Below are 21710 nucleotides of genomic sequence, written 5' to 3'. Positions count from 1 at the left end.
TAACGGAATCGAGGTGGAGTTCAGAGTTACCTTCTTTTGTTGATTCGCTTTGCATGCAGAAAGTTCTGGGTTATTAGCACAGTTCATCCAAAAGAACTTCTCAGTGTTGTTACAATAAGTTATTTACATTCTACTTTCAATTTTGATACAATATATTACCAAGCAATTATAACAGAAACAAAATCTTGCAATATAGATCCAGTAAAAGCTGTAGCTTCACGAGTATCAAAACGAATCAGAATGATGGTAAAATCACATACGATGAGTTGGTTGGTTTAGCGAGTACTTCAATCGAATTCGGACGCCATCAGATCTTCGCAAAAAGATGAGGCTTGCAAAACTCAAAGGAGGCGATAAGTGCCGTATAGGATCGTAGTTTGTGACTGGCGACGAGTTGAAGTTTTACAGTCACGATACGTATCTGCGTGAAAATTATTCAACTCGGGGAACTTTGTTTTCTGAGTTCGCATTAGCTTTAGACACTGAAACTAGAACTTCGTGCTCAATTTTATAATTTTTTATGATTTCATACATACCGAAACAATGGTCACAAGAGAGGAATGCAGACTCTGATTTTGTCCAGGTAGCAGTAACAGTCGCTCTTCGCCTTTGTTAGGTGCTCCAGCTGATGCATACACAGTTTTCTTCGCCGTTGTCCACTATTCTACACACAATTACACTCTAAAACAAAACAAAAACCGCACCATGGAGGAATTATCCGAATGGAACGGAAATCAGTGGATGCGATATACATGTACAGACAAACAAATGATTACAATTTCAAAAAAATGGATAATTTATTTAATAGATAGAGCGTCACAAAATTTAGCAAGTCAATAATGGGTTGGTCCACCTCTGGCTTTTCTGCAAGCAGTTATTTGGCTTGGGATGGATTGATACAGTTGGTGGATGTCTTCCTGAGGAATATCATGCCAAATTCTGTCCAATAGGAGCGTTAGATCAACAAAATTCCGAGATGGTAGGAGGGCCCTGCCCATAATGCACTAAACGTTCTCATCTGGAGAGAGAGCTGGCGACTACGCTGGCCGAGGTAGGGTTTGGCAAACACGGAGACAAGCGGTAGAAACTCTCACCGGTAGTGCGGGCATCATCTTGCTGACATGTAATACCGGCGTAGCTTGCCATGAAGGGCAACAAAACGTGGCGTCGGATATCGTCGACATACCGCTGTGCTGTAATCGGCTGGGCGACAGTGAGGCTTGTATCCCGCCGCTGTCTGGAGTCTATCCAGTCACGTCTTTGCTGGTCGTTGGAGCTCAGTTCGACTTGGGATTAATCACTGAAGACAATTCTACTCCAGTAAATGAGATTCCAGGCCGAAAAGGAGTCTGGAGACGCCCAGGACGGCGATGGGATACCAATAGTAAGCCATTCGGGTCTTACATTTCAGCAAGATAATGCCCAACCGAACACGGCGAGAGGTTCTACTGGTTGTATTTGTGCTTGCTAAACCTTACCTTGGCCACCAAAGGCGCTGGACTTCTCCCCAATTGAGTCGTTTGGAGTATTATGGGCAGAGCCATTCAACCATCTCGGGCTTTTGACGATCTGACGCGCCAATTGGGCAGAATCTGGCAATATGTCCGTCAGGAGGGCATCCAACAACTCAGCCAATTAGCGCGAAGCTGAATGACTGCGTGCTTAATGGCCAGGGGTGGGACAACGCCTTATGACTTGCTCAATTTGTGCAGCTGTTTCTCTTGAATAAATCATCCATTTTTTCTGAAACTGTAATCATTTGTTTGTCTCTGCATGCACATCACATCTACCGATTTCCGGGCCATTCGGATAATTGCTTCGCACTGCGTCTTTTTTTTTCCTGTTAGAGTGTATTTTGGCTCTCATTATTATTCGAATACGTTATTACAGGTTCCCCAACACTGCGATGTTACTTTAGGTTGTAGGTTTGGTGAATCACACTGATGGAGGAAATTTGTAGCTCTGACGTGTGAAAGTATTTGATTCTTTCTGCAAACTACTAGCTGCGGCAAGGAAATGGAAAGCGTATGTACCAAAAACGCACAACTTCACGCATATATAATCACATATTTTCACGAAATATCTTCTCCAGTAGTCATATTCGCCAACCATGATGATCTCTCTTTACGCCAAGGTGATGGCTGATACTCATAATCTTCCAACTTTGTCGCATCTGCTGCATCTACAATCTCAAGAGTAAAAATAGTTGGCGTTTGTAATGTGCAAAGTTTTGTCCCATATTATTGAGAACTAAAGTTTCAAATGATAATATTTATGTTAGATCTCATCTAGTTAATGACCTACATCATTATTACTTAATCGAGAGATATCAACTTGTTTTCGTTTAACTGCCAAATGATTTGAAGGAATGCAAATGTGCTGCCTGAAGATTTGATGGAAAAGCACCGGATGGCTAGTTTGCAAAGTAAATATTGATTTTTCTGAAATATTACATGATCTGGGCTTAATTAACAATTTGTTCGGAGCATAGTAGTGGCAGTTAGCATGTGATTGCTGTGCCAAATTCCGGTGATGCCTAACGGTTGTACCATCTAGTAAATACTTCTCTGTGTATCTAAAGTTAACCAAAGGAACTTTAGCTGTGATGAAAACAGTAAATGATGAAAATGACAAATGTTCTAACTTGTCGCTTCCCTTTTCGTCACACTACTAGGAAATCCCTCAATTTTTTGACAACATAAGAGATCTTCTTTCCGATGCGATTTCTCCGTTCCTTACGTGTCTTCCTTCACATCAACAATACGGGCTAAAGAAAGTAGGCTGTCCGCACAACTTAGTTGGCGAAGGGGTGGCGGACTCTTTGCTCCAAGAGGTAGACCTGTTGGCGAAGAGTGTAATATTCAGATAAACTAACGTATGTCAAATGTGATTTATTTCACGGATGACGTGTATAATACACAAATTACGAAAAAAATACTAACTTGTTTTGTGACATACGCAGATAGTACTCCCGCAGTGATTGCACCGTAAGATCTCGCACCTCAGTCTCTGTTCCTCCACCATTTCCGTCAACACAACTAGGAAAAACCCGTTCCTTCTGACACTTTCGCTGCAGTGATAGAATGAATGTTTTATAATAACAGGGCACTTGTTAGTGAGCGATCCGTAGTTTAACAACAACAACGACGGCCGGCGGCCGACCGTTGCTCCCCAGTGATGGAGAAAAGATATCGCCAGGACGTGTGACACTGCAAGAGCACTATATACGCACGCCGCTGACTCGCGCTCGCGCTCGGTCGAAGAACGGGCCACGTGCTACTCTGCTGCGAGGCAGTTCTTATCTGGGTCAAAAGCGAATCCAGTCTGTACGCTCCTTCGGTAGCTCAGTTGGTAGAGCGGTGGACTGTAGTGGTCACTCTGGCAGATATCCATAGGTCGCTGGTTCAAATCCGGCCCGAAGGAATATTTTAAATTTTCTGTTTGTCAGACTTTTCCCTTGTGCGTATAGTTGGACTTGACTGTCGCAGCAGTTTTGAAGGCGCCGAAAAACGAAATGGGATGGAATGAGCTACACGTGTCGACATCCACATAATATGTAATCTGCAAGTCAATGTACTATGCACGACGGCGGAAACTGTCCCATTCCTGCGAGGGAAAATGACTGTCTCTATGTCTCTGCAGGCGTTCTAATCTCCCTTGCCTTATTCCCATCATCCCTACGCCAGGTATACAGCGCTAGCAGCGGAACTGTCAAACAGTTCTCTTCGAATATACCTTCTGTCAGTTTACCCAACACAGTTTCGTGACAACTATTTCGTCTTTCTTCCAAAGATTCCCATTTACTGTATAATTCCCCCCCCCCCCCCCCCCCCTATTCTAAGGCCCTGGTACGGCAACCTTATTGATGTATTTTCAGTAGCAAAAACAGTCTAGATTCCAGAGACAGCAGAAACTTTACTGGCGTGTGGGTAGCGTATTAGTCATAAATAGCTAAAACTTTGGTATGGGTTCATCGAAGTCGCATCCCAAAGTTTTGGCTATTTATGACTAATACTGTACCAGCAGTTCCTGAGCAAATTCTGAAGATGTCTCAAAAATGCGAAACACTTCAGTAAACTTCCCGTCATAGCAATCCAGATTGTTTTTCTTACGGAAAAGATTCTCCGAGAATTTACATTCCACTTTCGTATGATCTATATCGACATGTTACCGTTCGAGCAGCGCGTGACTGAATTCTTTCGATGCCCGTTGTGATGCCTACTTAATAAGGACTCCAAACGCTGGAACAATACTCTAGACTTCCAATATATCTAAGTCATCCATTCACCTTCCTAATAGTGATTTTACGGAATCGTCCCATTTCGAGGAAGCAAGGTTAGGGTTTAACGTCCCGTCAACAACGAGGTCATTACAAACGGAGCGCAGGCTAGGTTAAGGAAATGATGGGGAAGGAAACTGGCCATCCACTTTTAAAAAGAAGCATCCCGAAATTTGCCTGAGGCGATTTTAGAGAAATCGTAGGAAATGCAAATCTGGATGGTCGAACAGGGATTTGAACCGTCGTCCTCTCGAATGCAATCCACAATGCTAACCACTCCGCCATCTCGCTCGGTCGTCCCATTTCATATCGTATGTTAATAATACCACTAGATAGTTGCAAGACATGATGTACTCAATATGTCGACCACCGACCTTGTAATCGGATCCTATCGGCTTCTTTATTACGGATATATAGCATGCATTTTCCCACGGCTGAGGAGACCTGCAATCCACTACATCAAGCGCCAATTTTGCCCAAGTATTTGCGCATTTCCAACGATGAAACCTTGGTGTAGACAACAACATTGCCAGCGAACAGTCGAATATTTATACGGATACTATCAACCTCTTCGTGAGAGCCGTCTGTAGCAAAATGTCAACTGTTAATACTATAGCCATTTTTATGTATAACTACCACAATCTTTATTGTTGTTTTGCATATAATGTCGATAGGGCGTTATCGTCAGGCAGCTTATAAAATTTAGCAGTAGTATATATCGCGTGTCTATAATTTTAACGTATATTATTCGTCTGTTTATCGCTGTGGAAGACGATGTGCCAAAACAGATGCACTGATGACCGTGTGACAGCTGCCCACTGCCAGACTGTATGCCGCATGGTGGTGATGCAGGCACGGAACACAGTGAGACGAATGTATAAGCGGGGCAGAGGTCACCCTAGCGACGAGACCAATTGACATCAGAGACATAAAGAGAAGATTTTTGTGGCCCGAGCATCTCGTACACGGCATACTGCTTCACGTGCTACTGTCGGAAGCATCTATGAAAAATGCTTGAAGGGCGGTGAGACCATACGTGGGCGACTAGATGTTTGACGTCCGCACCTCATCACAGAATGTGGATGTCGGAGACTTGCTCACTTTATAGAGCAAGATAAGCGGTGATCTGTGGACGATCTGTGGACAGAGTACAGAGCTAGGCAGGCACAGGTTTCGAACCGTACAGCTCAGCGCACATTGTTGAACACGGGGCTCTGCAGCAGACGACCTCTACTCGCTCCCATGTTGACCCAGTGACTTCGACTGTTCCGGTTGCAGTGGGTGGGGACTATCGAAATTATATCGTGGATCAATGGAATCATGCCGCTTGATCAGATGAATCACGTTTCTTGTCACATCAGGCCGATGGTCGTGTCCAGACACAACGTCATCCAGGCGAAGCTTTCAGAAACTGTAGAGAGTGAGAACCGCCATTTTTCTCGCCAGCCACGCCACAGAAGAAAGTTCATTTAAAATCGTAGCAACAGGCTAAATAGCTCATAATATTCATTCTGTAGAGTGCGCGATTTCTCATATGTGACTGCTATTGATTCGTCAGCTTCAGAATCCTGCCAGGGAATGGGAGAGGTTTCCTGCCTTCCTCCCCATGCCACGGTATCAGTGCTGAATCATAAGTAAATCCGCAAGAGCAGGAGTTCAACTTATTTAAAAAACAATTTCTGGACAAAAAACGCAAGGTCTGCTGCAATTTGCCGGCGAGATTTCCACACTGGCAGAAACAGCGGAGTTTCAGAGGCTTGACTCCGAGAATACTTGTTGTTATGCGACCGATGAGTAAACATTTGCTGCGGGGAGATGGAAGAGCAAAGACTTGTTGCCGATGAGACGAGCCTTGCTGTCATACAGGAGGACGTCTCCACTTCAATATTGAATACAGAGGTCCATTACCGCCGCCACGTTTCGCATTCACGCTGTAAGAGAGTCGTAAGAATGAGTCGCCAGTACACTCACCGGTTCGATAGGGACACAATGCTGATTAACTTTCTCCAGGGACTAATTGCATAGTTTTAACATTCGGTGCTAGTTAGTTGCTTCATACATGTATTCATACTTATTTTTTCGTGTTCTTCCTGTAAACCAATAACCTCTTTGGCATTCATAAACCATATCCACGATTTATTCTCATGATTATGCTTTTATTGTGCTCACCCAATTGTGTCAAGGCTAGAGTTGATAATTAAAATCCGTTTTCCATTTATTAAATGCTCACTTACTTTTCTCAGTGGATAATTAATATGTTGATGCCTTACGGTAATAAACCTGATAATTACAGTGACTGGGTTGTCTTGTTTCTTTTACAGATAAATGATTCATCCTCTCACTAATACATCCATGTGTGTTGTACCCATATTTTCACGGTGGTTGACAAGCCCTGTTATCTTTCAATAAGATGTTTCCATTGTGTGACACCATTGTTTCCTTAAAATCTGAATGATCTTAGGGGAAGTTCTCTTCCCCGTAGGTCACCAGGGATTGGGCTTGTAGCAACTTAGCGGTATGCTACACAGCTCAACCAGCACCCCACAATGTGATAAATTTTCGAAATGCGATTGATTAACAAAAATAAAGAGCTGAATGATAAGTAACTTGCAACAACTTGTGACAAATGACCTTACACGTGAGTATGAGAGGTGGCATGAGCCCCCTCTCATATTTCTATCTTACGATTTTCCTCTCTAATTGCATGCAGTGAAAAGTCGCTATTCCTTCACACGCGGACTTCCCACGCAACGTCTATCGTCACCCGGGTGGTCCGGTGACAGGCGGTCTATGTTGATCTGGAGAGGGTTAAGCCGACGGCTGTGAGGAAGTCGAGTGAATGCTTTGCAGACGCCGACATTGTCAAAAGACACACCCGGAGGGGTCTGAAGTAGCGGCTGGGCTAGAGGTTCCGTTACTTCGCAGAATCTTAGCGAAAACACTTTCTGGCGGGCTACACTCGAGGCGTGGGAATGACTTGTGTACCCAGGCAGTTGTGGCGGGAAAATTCCCGCGCTTTCTGCAAAATAGTAACAGTGATTGGCTTACTCAGGGCATAGCTCCATGACGTAGCAAAATCAGCGCAGAAATTGGCGCCAAGAATCTCCATTGGTGGAATGGTAGTGCTCCGGCAATGGAGTGGAATTTTCCGCCGGTTTTCGAGTTGCTGATTGGAACGTTTAACCACGGCCACTGTCGTGGGGGCGGGAATGTTGTGTGTTCGGCCTGTACAGGTGCTCTAGGTAGTCGGCTCTCGCCTTTCGGTAGAGGACGTCGAAGCAACCAGCCATCGCCTCCGGTACGCCAGATCGTGTTCTGGCAGTTAAGAAGACAGTTTGGTAATGTATGTCCGCAGCACTGGTAGATAGGGATTTTCCTAGGTGATAATCAGAGCTCAGCAGAGCGCGCCTGTTCGTCTTTTTCTAACTTTGTTCTGTCTTGGGTAGCAGCAATTAATGTTGGGTTGGCTATGTGTTTTCTCTAAAGATTTGAGTTGCAAGGAATTGGCTCCACATACCACTTCGTCATAATCCTCACAATCTAGTTTAGGGACAACTTCACATTCACAACGTTTGTTTGAGTATCCAATTTGAGCCAATTTGATGTATTGTAAATGTTTCATGTGTTTTTGTTTATTATTTTGTGTTTAGTCTTAATAAATCATATTGTTATTTTGGACAGAACTTTCATTCTGTTAATCGGTAGAGCAACCCTACCATTCCTCACTATGTTAATGAAACTTTCTTTTATTTAAGTTATTTATCAAATTAAATTATTGCAGGTGCCAAACTCTCTTCTACTCCACTGGCAGGGTTGATTAGAGTCAGTTCGCGTTTTTTTTTTTAATCCTTGTGCAACAGCAAAAGTCGGAGTTAGAATAGGGGGGGCTTAGAGCATCATTTACATATGTAGATTCTACAAGAATTTAGTGTTAAATACACTTCTAGCCCCAGCACCTCGCAAGTAAATTCAACAAGGTGTGTTCTGGCGCGATGTACTACCAGCATATAAAATCTACACTGAAGAGTCAAAGAAACTGGGACACCTGCCTAATATCGGGGGATCGGTGGTGGTGGGAGGGGGGAACTCCGCAAACACGCGAAAGTGCCGCAACGCGACTTGGAGTGGATTCAGTGGATTCAAATAATGTCTCAATTAGTACTGGAGGGAATTGACACTATGAATCCTGCAGCACTGCCCATAAATTCGTAAGAGTACGAGGGACTGGAGATCTTTTTTGAACAGCACGTAGCAAGACATCCCAGATATGCTCAATAATTTTCGTGTCTGGGGAGTTTGGTAGCCAGTGGTAGTGTTAAAAGTAAGAAGAGTGTTCCTGGAGCCACTCTGTAGCAATCCTGGACGTATGGGGTGTCGTATTGTCCTGCTGGAGTTGCCCAGGTCCGTCGGAATTCACAGTGGACATGAATGGATGTAGGTGATCAGACAGGATGCTTACGTACGTCAGAGTCGTATCTAGAAGTATCAGGGATCCCACATCACTCCAACTGCACACTCCCCACACCACTACAGAGCCCCCACCGGCTTGAAGAGTCACCCACTGACATGCGGGGTCCATGGATTATGAGGTTGTCTCCATACCTATACACGTCCATCCGCTCGATATAATTTGATACGCGACTTGTCCGACCAGGCAACATGTTTCCAGTCATGAACAGTCTAATGTCGGTGTTGAGCGGCCTTGGTGAGGCTTAACGCTTTGTGTCGTGCATTCATTAAGGGTACACGAGTGAGCCTTCGGCTCCGAAAGCTCACACCGATGATGTTTCGTAGAATGCTTCGCACGCTGACACTTGTTGATGGACCAGCACTGAAATCTGCAGCAATTTGCGGAAGGGTTGTACGCCGCACGGGGTAGCCGCGTGGTCTTGGCGCCTAGCCACGGATCGCGCGGCTCGCCTCATCGCAGGTTCAAGTCCTCCCTCGAGCATGGGTGTGTGTGTGTTGTCCTTAGCGTAAGTTAATGTAAGTCAGATTAAATAGTGTATAGGCCTAGGGACCGATGACCTCAGCAGTTTGGTCCCATAGGAACTTACCACAAATTTCCAAAAAAAGGGTTGCACTTATGTTCGTTGAACGATTTTCTTCAGTCGTTGTTGGTGCCGTTCTTGCAGGACCTTTTTCCGGCCGCGGCGATGTTTCACCGGATTCCTGATATTCGGGGTACGTTCGTGAAATGGTCGTACGGGAAAATCCTCACTTCATCGCTGCCTCGGAGATACTGTGTACCATCGCTCGTACTGTTTCTCATCCATATTTCACTTCCATACATGGCTACGCTCCATACAAATACTTTCAGAAAAGACTTTGTGACACTTAAATCTATATTCGAAGTTAAATAATTTATCTTATTCAGAAGTGTTCTTCTTCCCATTGTTAGGCTACATTTTATATCCTCTCTACTTCTCCTTCATTAGTTATTTTGCTGCCCGGATAGTAAAACTCATCTACAGTACTGGCCATTAAAATTGCTACACCAAGAAGAAATGCAGATGATAAACGGGTATTCATTGGACAAATATATTATACTGGAGCTGGCATGTGATTACATTTTCACGCAATCTGGGTGCATAGATCCTGAGAAATCAGTACCCAGAACAACCACCTCTGGCCGTAATAACGGCCTTGATACGCCTGGGCTTTGAGTCAAACAGAGCCTGGATGGCGTGTACAGGTACAGCTGCCCATGCAGCCTCAACACGATACCATAGTTAATCACCAGTAGTGGCTGGCGTATTGTGACGAGCCATTTGCTCGGCCACCATTGACCAGACGTTTTCAATTGGTGAGAGATCTGGAGAATGTGCTGGCCGAGGCAGCAGTCGAACATTTCCTGTAGCCAGAAATGCCCGTACGGGACCTGCAACATGCAGTCGTGCTTTATCCTGCTGAAATGTAGGGTTTCGCAGGGATCGAATGAAGGGTAGAGCCACGTGTCGTAACACATCTGAAATGTAACGTCCACTGTTCAAAGTGCCGTCAATGCGAAAAAGAGGTGACCGAGACGTGTAACCAATGGCACTCCATACTATCACGCCGGGTCATACGCCAGTACGGCGATGACGAATACACGCTTCCAATGTGCGTTCACCGCGATGTCGCCAAACACGGATGCGACCATCATGATGCTGTAAACAGAACCTGGATTCATCCGAAAAAATTACGTTTTGCCGTTGGTGCACCCAGGTTTGTCGTTGAGTACACCATCTCCAAGCTGATAGTCCATGCTGCTGCAAACGTCGTCGAACTGTTCGTGCAGATGGTTGTTGGCTTGCAAACGTCCCCATCTGTTGACTCAGGGATCGAGACGTGGCTGCACGATCCGTTACAGCCATGCAGATAAGATGCCTGTCATCTCGACTGCTAGTGATACAAGGCCGTTGGGATCCAGCACGGCGTTCCGTATTACCCTCCTGAACCCACCGATTCCATATTGTGCTAACAATCATTGGATCTCGACCGACGCGAGCAGCAATGTCGCGATACGATAAACTGCAATCGCGATAGGCTACAATCCAACCAAGTCGGAAACGTGATGGTACGCATTTCTGCTCCTTACACGAAGCATCACAATAACGTTACACCAGGCAACGCCGGTCAACTTGTAAGTAGGCTGTTTAGGTTTTTTTATTGGTAACGCCACCTCTGTATGAAAATCACTGGCTGTGCTGTCTGCAGTCTGTGGCTGCTTTGCATTGTTGTAATACTCGTCATTGTAGTGTTGGGCAGCGGCAGCTGGATGTGAACAGCGCGTAGCGTTGCGCAGTTGGAGGTGAGCCGCCAGCAGTGGTGGATGAGGGGAGAGAGATGGCGGAGTTTTGAAATTTGTCATGAACTGCTATGTTTATATATGATGATATCAAGGTAAATACATTGTTTATTCTCTATTAATATCTTTCATTTGCTAACTATCCCTATCAGTAGTTAGTGCCTTCCATAGTTTGAATCTTTTATTTAAGCTGGCAGTAGTGGCGCTCGCTGTATTGCAGTAGCTTGAGCAGTGAAGATTTTTGTGAGGTAAGTGATTTGTGAAAGGTATAGTTTAATGTTAGTCAGAGCCATTCTTTTGTAGGGATTATTGAAAGTCAGATTGCGTTGCGCTAACAAAATATTGTGTGTCAGGTTAAGCACAGTCATGTATAAATTGTTCAAAAGGGGACGTTTCATATGTCGACCCTTAGCCGAGGATACCTCACTGGAATCTTCTGATTTTTTCCTGTAGTTTGTGTAATTAGTGTAGCTTTTGTTTATTGCTAGCGCGTAATTGTAGAGAGAATCTCCTTTGTAGTTGCAGTCTTTCATTGTGGTACAGTAAAACAGTTGTAGCATGCATGCAGTTTTACACCAAGTATTTCTCAGCAGCGCGTGCAATTAACTAGATATTTTTTCAGTGCTATGTTAATGTGTTCTCTTATTTTTGCTCTTCAAATTGTGCTTTCCTGTGTTATCGTGTGAAATATTGTGGCAATAATGGCGTGTGAAAAACGTAACACTAGGCTCCAAAGTAAACTGAGAAATAATAGTGACGACGAGCGTAGCTTATCAGCGTCGCCGAGTAATGAATTTACTAATGTTCAAAGTAGTAATTTGGTAACTGTGCATAGGGAAATGGAGCGGGCGTTAGATAATGGTGTAGACAGTGAAACAGGTAGTGAACAGGGAAGCATTATCGATCGGTCGGTCGGCAACAGCTCGCCTCGGGAATCGGGAATGACAGAACACAATATTGCAAATACTGTAGACTCAGGTTTTGGGTTCTCACCGTTTTCTCAAATGAGTCAAGACACATTTTCCGCTTGTCAAAATGTGAATGTTGCCGGTGCAAATTCACTGCCGAAAAGCACTGAGGAACATGTTTCAGACACCAATGCATTGTTATTACAATTAATACAACAAATGGGACAAACACAGCAAAAGCTTCAGAAGTTAGACACAATGGAACAAAATCAGAGACAAACACAGCAAAAGCTTCAAAAGTTAGACACAATGGAACAACACCAGAGACAAACACAGCAACAGTTAGACGCAATGGAACAAAATCTTCACACCACGCTTGAACAAACACGTGAAGATTTAACTACTGAGTTACATAACATCGAATCGAAATGTCAAAAAGTCTGTAATGACGTAAAAACACAAATTTGTGAGCATTTCCAACCTATTTTTTCGCGTCATGAAAATGCATTACAGAATCATGAAGCAGCCATAAAAGAACTGCAAACTATTGTTCATGAAAATCACAACACCTTGCAAGTTAAAATTGACTCAGTTGCATCTACCGATTCGGTTACGCAACTTGCAAAAACTCAAGAAAACTTAAAGGACACAGTAGATACGATTTCAACACAAATGGACACTCTGAAACTTGGTTCAGAAAAACACACTGAGGAAATAAGTACACTATTGGAGAAAGTAGCCGAACTTTCGGATCAGGTCACTAATCTATCTACGAAGGTAGATGATAATCTGAATGACACAGAAGAGTGCAAACAAATTAGGAAATTCAAACAAAATCAGAATCAGATTAATACGCAACACCAAAGAGAAATCCAGGAAGTACAAGATCAGCTGACACAGGTAATACAAGAATTACGTATTTCAGAGGATACTCGCGCCCCAATACGGGAAGAGGGACACAGAAATACGGAACAGCCACAAAATAATAACACAGGGCATTTCGGAAGTTATGAAAGAAATTGGCAATGTGCACCGAATTTTGAGATGGAACGGCCGATACGACCTAACAATGACCGATGTGCGACTCGCCGACATGATTACTACACGTAAATTCAAAACATTTAAGAATTCTGGCAACGACATTCATCCACAAGCGTGGCTCCATCAATTCTCTCATTGTTTTCCTCCCAACTGGTCATTGGAGCACAGGTTAGAATTTATGTGTGGCTACTTGGAGAATGAACCAGCTGTAAGAATGCGATCGGTCATTCACGATTGTCACAGTGAAGGAGAGTTTTACCATGCCTTCCTCTCAGCATATTGGTCTCAAGCCACACAAGACCGAGTAAAACATAGCATCATAATGATGAAACGTTTCGAACAATCTGAATTTTCCAGTCTTATGAAATATTTTGAGGACATGTTGCATAAAAATCAGTATCTTTCAAACCCATACAGCCCCTCATAACTCATCCGCATTTGCTTAATCAAACTGCCTGAACATTTACGACATATTATTTTGGCAGGACGTTGCAAAGACGACATTGAAGCATTTCAGGGACTCTTACAAGAATTAGAAATTGACACTGACAATCGCGGAACGCGAAACCAGGAACACAACAATTACAGGTCACATCCGTCGCAATTCCGCGATGAAAGAAGTAATAACTTGACACGACAAGGCTATTCTCACAACACAAATCGTGACCGAAACAGACACCACCCGTATTACAACCGTTGGCAGAGTAGTAATAACTACAGGGAAAGATCACCTCTCCGTGGCAATGACTATCACAGAGACAATAAGAGAAACAGACAATATGGGAACCAGAATAAATACTATCAAGAGAGACAGAATAACTTTAGACGCAACGGACCAGCGTGCAGTTACGATTCAGGGAGAAATTCTCCACCACGTGACGGACAAGGAAGAAACTACGGAATCTACCGACATGACGACAGACGATATATTCGTAACGACAGACCTGAATTGCATCAGAACTGGCGGGATTCAAACAGAGCAGGGCACTTTCGACAACGTGAATTTGTAGAAGTTAGGTCTCCTAAACCCAATAACGACGCGCGCCAACAAAGGGACAGACAATGACTCGCACCGCAGGCAGCCGCTTGCGCCGGCTGGCTCAGATAAAAATGACATAGACGCTAACCTTAAGAAAAATTCCAGTATTGTTTAACGACGTATACCGCATGATAATTGCGTTGAAGTTGAAACTCTGCGTACTAGGAAGAGTAAAGGTTTACACCACATTTCACATGTAAAACCGTTTATTGAAAGATAATCTGCTTTTTAACTTTGTCATTGCCATAAAACTTTTCACTTTACATTACTAGTATGCTTGTCAGACTTAGAATCTGTTAACATGCAACAATGTATGAAGTTAAATATCCAGTCAAGAACCAAGAGAACTTACTGAAACAGAAATGACGAATGCATTGTTATAGTGAACAGACGTCACAGTGTTATTGTGTGTGTACATTCTTGCTTGTTAGTTGCACGATTATGGAACGACTATAAGGCTTACATACTTAGAACATTTACCAGTACTGCTAATGAGATTTTAATGCAACATTTTGGTTTACTTGAAAATACATTCTGGATTTAAAGTATTTTCTGTGGAATTAATGATGACTTAGCATTTGGTTTCTTTGACAGATACACGATTATATCACGACGCTACTAATGAGTGACAATTTACAATGTTGCTTTTGCGGTGTCTCTGTTTTATATCCGCACAGTTTTTCTGAATTCTTCTGGAAAGCAAAACATGTTTTAGTAGTAAGCTACAATGTGAGGGCCTTTTTCGTAGCACAACAATACTTTACAGTATAGTATTTTCTTGATCACGGTAATGTACATAATAATTACGATATCTATACACAAAGCATTTCACTTTCGTTTATGATGGGGTAAGTACATTGACTTCTGCAGAACTTAGCTTTCGGAGGACGATAATTACGACACTTCCACAGAATTATCTTACAGCAAGACGCACATTTAGCGCTACAGGACACGCATTTGAGTGATTAATTTTGTACTTAAAACATTTATTTTTAAAGATTTTTGAATTACAAAGAAAGTTTTCCGTGATACATTTCATTCCATTGCTGTAATCTGTAACACCTGAGGGTATAATTACATTAATCCTCAGGGGGGTACACGCTTACTTTGTGTACCATGTGTGTGGCAACCACAAGGAATCCTAGCTAATATGGTATTTGCTTATACAACTTTACACATCGGTACCATATTTCTCTAACACACAAATTACACAGCTATCTGATCATTTAACTGAGAGATAAACATTTTTTTACTACATCAGTGACACATGTTTACGCAATTACACAGTTGGGTAACTTCACACTTATGAAACTGTATTTTGTCTGTACTTTGTAAACTGTTCATATTTTTTCGGAACCATTGTGATACTATGAGAGCTTTGAATGATATATTTGGTAAGGGAGCATGATTTTAAAGTACGTTTGAGGTAGATGACACTATTGAAATGAGCAGAGAATTTTTTTTAGGTTTTGAAATTATTACAGAAAGCTACGACGTTTTTGAGATTTGACTGAGGTGTTATGAAGTTATTATTAGGACGACGATGTGTACTATGCTGTTGAGATATGTTTATGATCAATAAGATGATGCTACCGTATATGAGGAATAAGAAGTATGTTGGAAACCAAGAATCGTACTTTAAGAGTTATGAAATGTGCGTAAATGCGTGACTGTATCACAATGCTGACGAATATTTTATTTGGACACTTATATTTATAGGATTTTCTTTCTACAGATTTGCAACGCTAATTCTTGACCTGTGCAATATTTTTATGTGAGACTGTCACTATAGTGGAAACTGCTGTCGTGAATATTTCTGTAAGAAAGTTAAGTGACCACCTGCACGTAATGCGTCGCGGGCACCCACCTGGGCGACAGCCGCCCGAAAAAAAAAGCCATTAGCCTTTCAGCGGCACAGGTAGAAAAAAAGAAAGGGGAGGCCATTGTCCTCGCTATTGACATTTCCTTGTTGAAAGCATACTGTGGAGCTCGTAATTTATGCTATTTACTAAAATGCCTAATGAAATGATTAGAAACATTTTACATCTATTGTCTTTGTAGTTAAGAGATTGCTCATTTTGTTTAATATCTGGTTTCCAGCTGTGTTGCAGCATTGGTTTTATAAAATAAACTTAAATGCATCTGCTAATGGGAACACTTTCTGTCAACAGATTTATTAAATAATTATTTTCTGATCCACATTCTTCGAAAAAGGAGCTCTTGGAATGGAGAGAACAATAAGAAGGGACTAATAACAGTAACTGCATCTATAATTTTCTTTTCAAGTACTTGGTAATTTCTTTTGTAGAATAATTTGTGGTGCACCACTTTAATTACTTAGGCATTAAGATGTGATTATACATTTCGCTTATCTGCATTGTTATCTTTAGTGTACTATTTTTTCTGCTTGAGCTGTGTCATGTTTAGGCATTTCATTTGCTTCTACTGTTTGCCAGACATAGTGCTACTGAACTTTAATTTGTGTTACTCTGCTAAGCCAGATTTATTTTTTTGGTTGCTGCGCATTGCCTCATATTAGTTGTAATGTTGAATTGCTTGGTAATTTAGATTTACTGTAGCTTGCTTTGCGATTTTCCATTTTTTTTCATTGCTGTTTATATTAGTTGTTTTAGGTGCTGCTGCATTGCCTCGTTCCTTAGTTTAGCATCTGAGCTCAGTAGATTTAAGTTTGCTTAAGAGGGGGTAGACTATATAAGAAACTGACTATGGAGAATAGGTAAAGAATGCATTGCGAAGTTATATGAAAAAGATTTGGGCCCAAATGAGTATTGTACAATCAGAAATAATTATTTTGAAAGAAATATGAACAGAATACAGAAAGCAGGCTTAGATAGGACTTTTTGGGAATAATGATGAACAAAGGGAGATCTCCATGCAAAATACTGCAGTAAAACAAACCCTGTCCTTTCCCTTTTGTGTTATCCCACTATATGTTTGTGTACCCCTGTGTATTTGTTTTCTTCCTGTCTCTGTGTAGTTTCATAGAATTTTTTCTTCTTTTAATATTAAGCTACATTCACTATGATGAGGAATACTGTTATCCTCGAATATAATTGGCATTAATAATATGTTATTTACTTTGTAAAGATGTTAGACATTATTAATTCTGTTCTGTTTAATACTCATGTGTGAAGTTGATGTTTCAAAAGTTATTGTGATCTTTTATGTATGTACTCATGTCATAATTCCACTGATGTATATGTTAGTTCGATTCTTTTGTAAAGCCTGTACTACAAATGTTATCTGTATTGTTATGTCTTTAATGATGTATTTTGTACCTTTGTAATTGTATTCTCATGTTATAAAATTGTAATTGACACCAGTTTATCAAACTAAGTAACTTGTAAGCATTCATTTCACTGCACACATTTCCGTTGGTCATAGTATATGGACAATATGTGAGAAGTAGGGACTGATAGTGTTTGCACGTGTGTTAATAATTCAGCAAGGGACTGGATAACAGCATTGCTGGTTCTAAGGACATTTCAAACAAATTTTTTGTGAGTGGACAAGTGGTGGTTTATGGACTTGCTATATTCTCCCCAAGACTCTTTGATGGTGATTGTGCACCTGCACAGTCGTACCAAGTGGCTGCTGGCCATTTATACAAGGACTACAGTGGGTCTACACTTTTGCTGACTCACCAATACCATTAATTCTACAAGGACTGCAGTTGGTCTGCACCTCTGGTGGCCCACCAATACCATTATCTCTACAAGGACTACAGTGGGTCTGCATCTATGATGACCCACCAACGCCATTATTTCTACAAGGACTGCAGTGGGTCTGCACCTCTGGTGGCCCACCAATACCACAATCTCTACCAGGACTCCAGTGGGTCTGCTCTGTGATGACCTACCTACCAATATTCTTCAAAACTTCGAATGACTCTGCTGTGGGTTTGCTCCATTGTGGCCCATTACCTGTCAGCATGTCAAGAGTCAGCACTGTCTTTCTGTTGGAAGGACAACACTACTTCTTCAAGACTGCATGGAAATCCACTACTTCTGTGTGCAATTTCTATTACTAATGAGACTTTGTAAAAAAAAACCTGTAATTACTATTATGATGAATGATCAGGACTGTCTTTATAGACTGTGAGAAAATTTGAGCTTTTGACCAACATAGTATCAATAAGTGTGTGCATTTGATTTCTTTGTTATTGTAATTATGAAAAATTTTATCAATCATTATTGGCCACTGCCCAAAAAAAAAATTTGTAAAATTTTTTGTGGGGAGCATGGGGGCTATGTAAGTAGGCTGTTTAGGTTTTTTTATTGGTAACGCCTCCTCTGTATGAAAATCACTGGCTGTGCTGTGTGCAGTCTGTGGCTGCTTTGCATTGTTGTAATACTCGTCATTGTAGTGTTGGGCAGCGGCAGCTGGATGTGAACAGCGCGTAGCGTTGCGCAGTTGGAGGTGAGCCGCCAGCAGTGGTGGATGTGGGGAGAGAGATGGCGGAGTTTTGAAATTTGTCATGAACTGCTATATTTATATATGATGATATCAAGGTAAATACATTGTTTGTTCTCTATTAATATCTTTCATTTGCTAACTATCCCTATCAGTAGTTAGTGCCTTCCATAGTTTGAATCTTTTATTTAGCCGGCAGTAGTGGCGCTCGCTGTATTGCAGTAGCTTGAGCAGTGAAGATTTTTGTGAGGTAAGTGATTTGTGAAAGGTATAGTTTAATGTTAGTCAGGGCCATTCTTTTGTAGGGATTATTGAAAGTCAGATTGCGTTGCGCTAACAAAATATTGTGTGTCAGGTTAAGCACAGTCATTTGTAATTGTTCAAAAGGGGACGTTTCAAACTGCTGTTTGTGTATGAGAAATGGGTTGGAAACTTTCCTCATGTCAGCACGTTGTAGGTGTCGCCACCGGCGCCAACCTTGTGTGAATGCTCTGAAAATCTAATCATTTGCATATCACAGCATCTTCTTCCTGTCGGTTAAATTTTGCGTCTCTAGCACGTCATCTTCGTGGTGTAGCAATTTTAATGTCCAATAGTGTACTACTTTAAGTGTCTCATTTCCTAATGTAATTCCCTCCGCATCGTTTGATTTAATTCGATTACATTGTATTATCGTCGTTTTGCTTTTGTTGATGTTCATCTTATATCCTACTTTCAAGACACTGTCCATTCCATTGAACTGTTCTTCCAAGGCCTTTACTATCTCTGACGTAATTAGAAGTCGTCGGAAAACCTCAAGGTTTTTGTTTCTTCTCCCTGGATTTTAATTCCTAATCCAAATTTTTCTTTAGTTTTCTTTGCTGCTTGTCCAGTATACAGATTGAATAACATAGGGGATAGGCTACAACCCTGTTTCATTCCCTTATCAACTGATGCATCCCTCTCGTACCCCTCGACTCTTATAACTGCCTTCTGGTTTCTGTATAAATTGTAAATAACCTATCGCTCCCTGTATTTTACCCCTGCCACCTTCAGAATTTGAAAGAGTGTATTCCAGCCAACACTGTCAAAAGCTTTCGCTAAGTCTACAAATGCTATAAACATTTTTCCAGTCTTCAGTATAGAATTTCTTTTAGTATTTTGCAACCATTACTTTTCTTGAAGTCTGAGGGCCTGTCTCATAATTCTTGCACACCAGATGGATGAGTTTTCTCATGGTTGCTCTCCCAAGGCTATCGATAGTTCTTATGGAATGTCGTCTAATCTGGGGGCCTTGTTTCGACTTCAGTCTTTCAGTGCTCTGTCAAATTCTTCTCGTAGTATCATGTCTCCCTCTCACCTTCATCTACGCCCTCTTCCGTTTCTGTAATGTTGCCTGCAAGTTCATCTGCCTTTTACAGATCCTCTAGGTGAGCTCCTTCCACCTTTCAGCTTTCCCTTCTTTACTTAGGACTGGTTTTTCATCTGAGCTCTTGATGTTCATACAGCTGTTTCTCTTTCTCTTTTCTCCAGAGGCCTCTTTAATTTTCCTGTAGTCGGTATCTATCTTTCCCATTGTGATATACGCTTCTAAATCATTACGTGTGTTCTCTAGCTATTCCTGCTTCTATCTGATCAAAAACGAAGGAGGGTCCTAATAAATTGTTAAGCTATACCGAAGATATCAACGGGAAAAATAGTTATAAATATTTGTTAGTTTAGAGGCATAAGAAGAAAGAAAACGATTCTTGACAGTACTAATTCATGCTTTTTTGTGTGCTCGGCAAAACAATGAAAAAATTAACAACAAATTACTAGCTGAGAGTGTGTGGTACTTTGTGCCGCATTTAGTGCATGCTTATGAGTGCTGACTGAATTCAGAGTATTCAGAAAATTAAAATAACATTTTTGTGAAGTTTCCTACTCTACACTACACTGCCGCTATAGTATTCCACTAGTCCTTTCTCTCGTTTAAATGGTGATTATAGGCCGTGTTCAGAGGTGAGAGGGTGTAGTCTGTGGTGGCGGAGCTTCATGTCAATTCTGCGAGAATGGTTTTTCTTGAAGTCTTTTGCAGGGGAATAGGCAGATATTTTCTGACACCTATAGGAAGGCTGAATGTTCTTATGCAACTATGAGAGGTACTGTATTTTGTCTTACAGCCTACTACCTATTACTGCATGTACTGTTTGTCCTAATTTGCACAGCAATGTCTGTCTTTCCTAACGTGAGTACGTCTTTAGATCTGGCACAGTCAGCGAATCGACATTCATCGCACATCCGTTCTGTTTATTAACTTCATTGTTTCTTTGCAGTTACGTCAGACTTTCGGTCTCCCTCAACATTTGACCCGGTATTCACTGAGTACATAGCATTGCAGCTGCTGCAGTTTGTCAGAAACGATATGGCAATAAGTCCGGTTGGCATGGCATCGTTTATCACTTTGTAGTACGTCGGTTGCCCCTTGATTGGAATCGCGGAATCTGTGACGTTTTACCACGCCTGCCTCTAGCAGAGATCCAGGAACTACGGTTCCATCTTGTTTTCGACGTTCCCTGTACAGCGTACATGCAGTGCATGCAGTACTCTACAGATGCTTCTTCTGACGTCGCGTGATCGCAGTCGCCGTGATACTGTTATGATTCATTCTGCCGACGCCAGTGAATATGTGTGCTTGCAAAGTATCTCATCTCCGCCACTCGCGGACTACACCCAGCCCTTCTTCTATTTCTTCCAGCGAGAAAAGATGCCCTCTATTTTGGAGATCTCGTGTCTCCGTGTGAGCCGGTCCACTCTGCCATCCACTGCCCGTTTCATTAGGCACGTTGATGAGTTGCGTCAGGAACTGTACACCCTCTGGTATAGGGTCTGTTCTGTCTTCATAGAACAAATTTGTATTTTTATTAAAATCCATGGATGGTGAGTTACGGTAATCCTATTGTCAGAACACAAAGAAGTATATTCTGGGAGAAATAGGCATACAATATCTCGTCGGCTGTGTGCTTCCTTGGACAAACCTAAATGCCAAAGTAGTTTGCCAGTTACTTTCCTACAGGAAATTTTTCCCTGGAAGAAACAGGTTTACATCTACAATTTTTTAGTTATTTATTTGTTCGATCCAAGTTTCGATGTCATTTGAGAACGCGGCTGCGTCCCATAAATTAGTAGTGAACAGAGAAATAATAAAAAGAGCGCAGATATAGAACTGTTATTTCCGGGGAAAAATACTCTATCAGCAGC

At 41.9% G+C, this 21710-nt stretch overlaps 1 non-coding gene across 1 annotated transcript; it reads left to right on the top strand.

Moving 5' to 3' along the window:
• The first annotated feature begins 3333 nt into the window (after positions 1-3333).
• Positions 3334-3423, top strand: Trnay-gua (transfer RNA tyrosine (anticodon GUA)). The gene is given in 2 exon segments: positions 3334-3370; positions 3388-3423. It is a non-coding gene; the product is annotated as a tRNA-Tyr (tRNA).
• Positions 3424-21710: the final 18287 nt, after the last annotated feature.

Source organism: Schistocerca serialis, chromosome 2 (genome assembly GCF_023864345.2).
Source record: "Schistocerca serialis cubense isolate TAMUIC-IGC-003099 chromosome 2, iqSchSeri2.2, whole genome shotgun sequence".
NCBI lineage: Eukaryota > Metazoa > Arthropoda > Insecta > Orthoptera > Acrididae > Schistocerca > Schistocerca serialis.
This window is presented reverse-complemented; position numbering and strand designations above follow the sequence as displayed.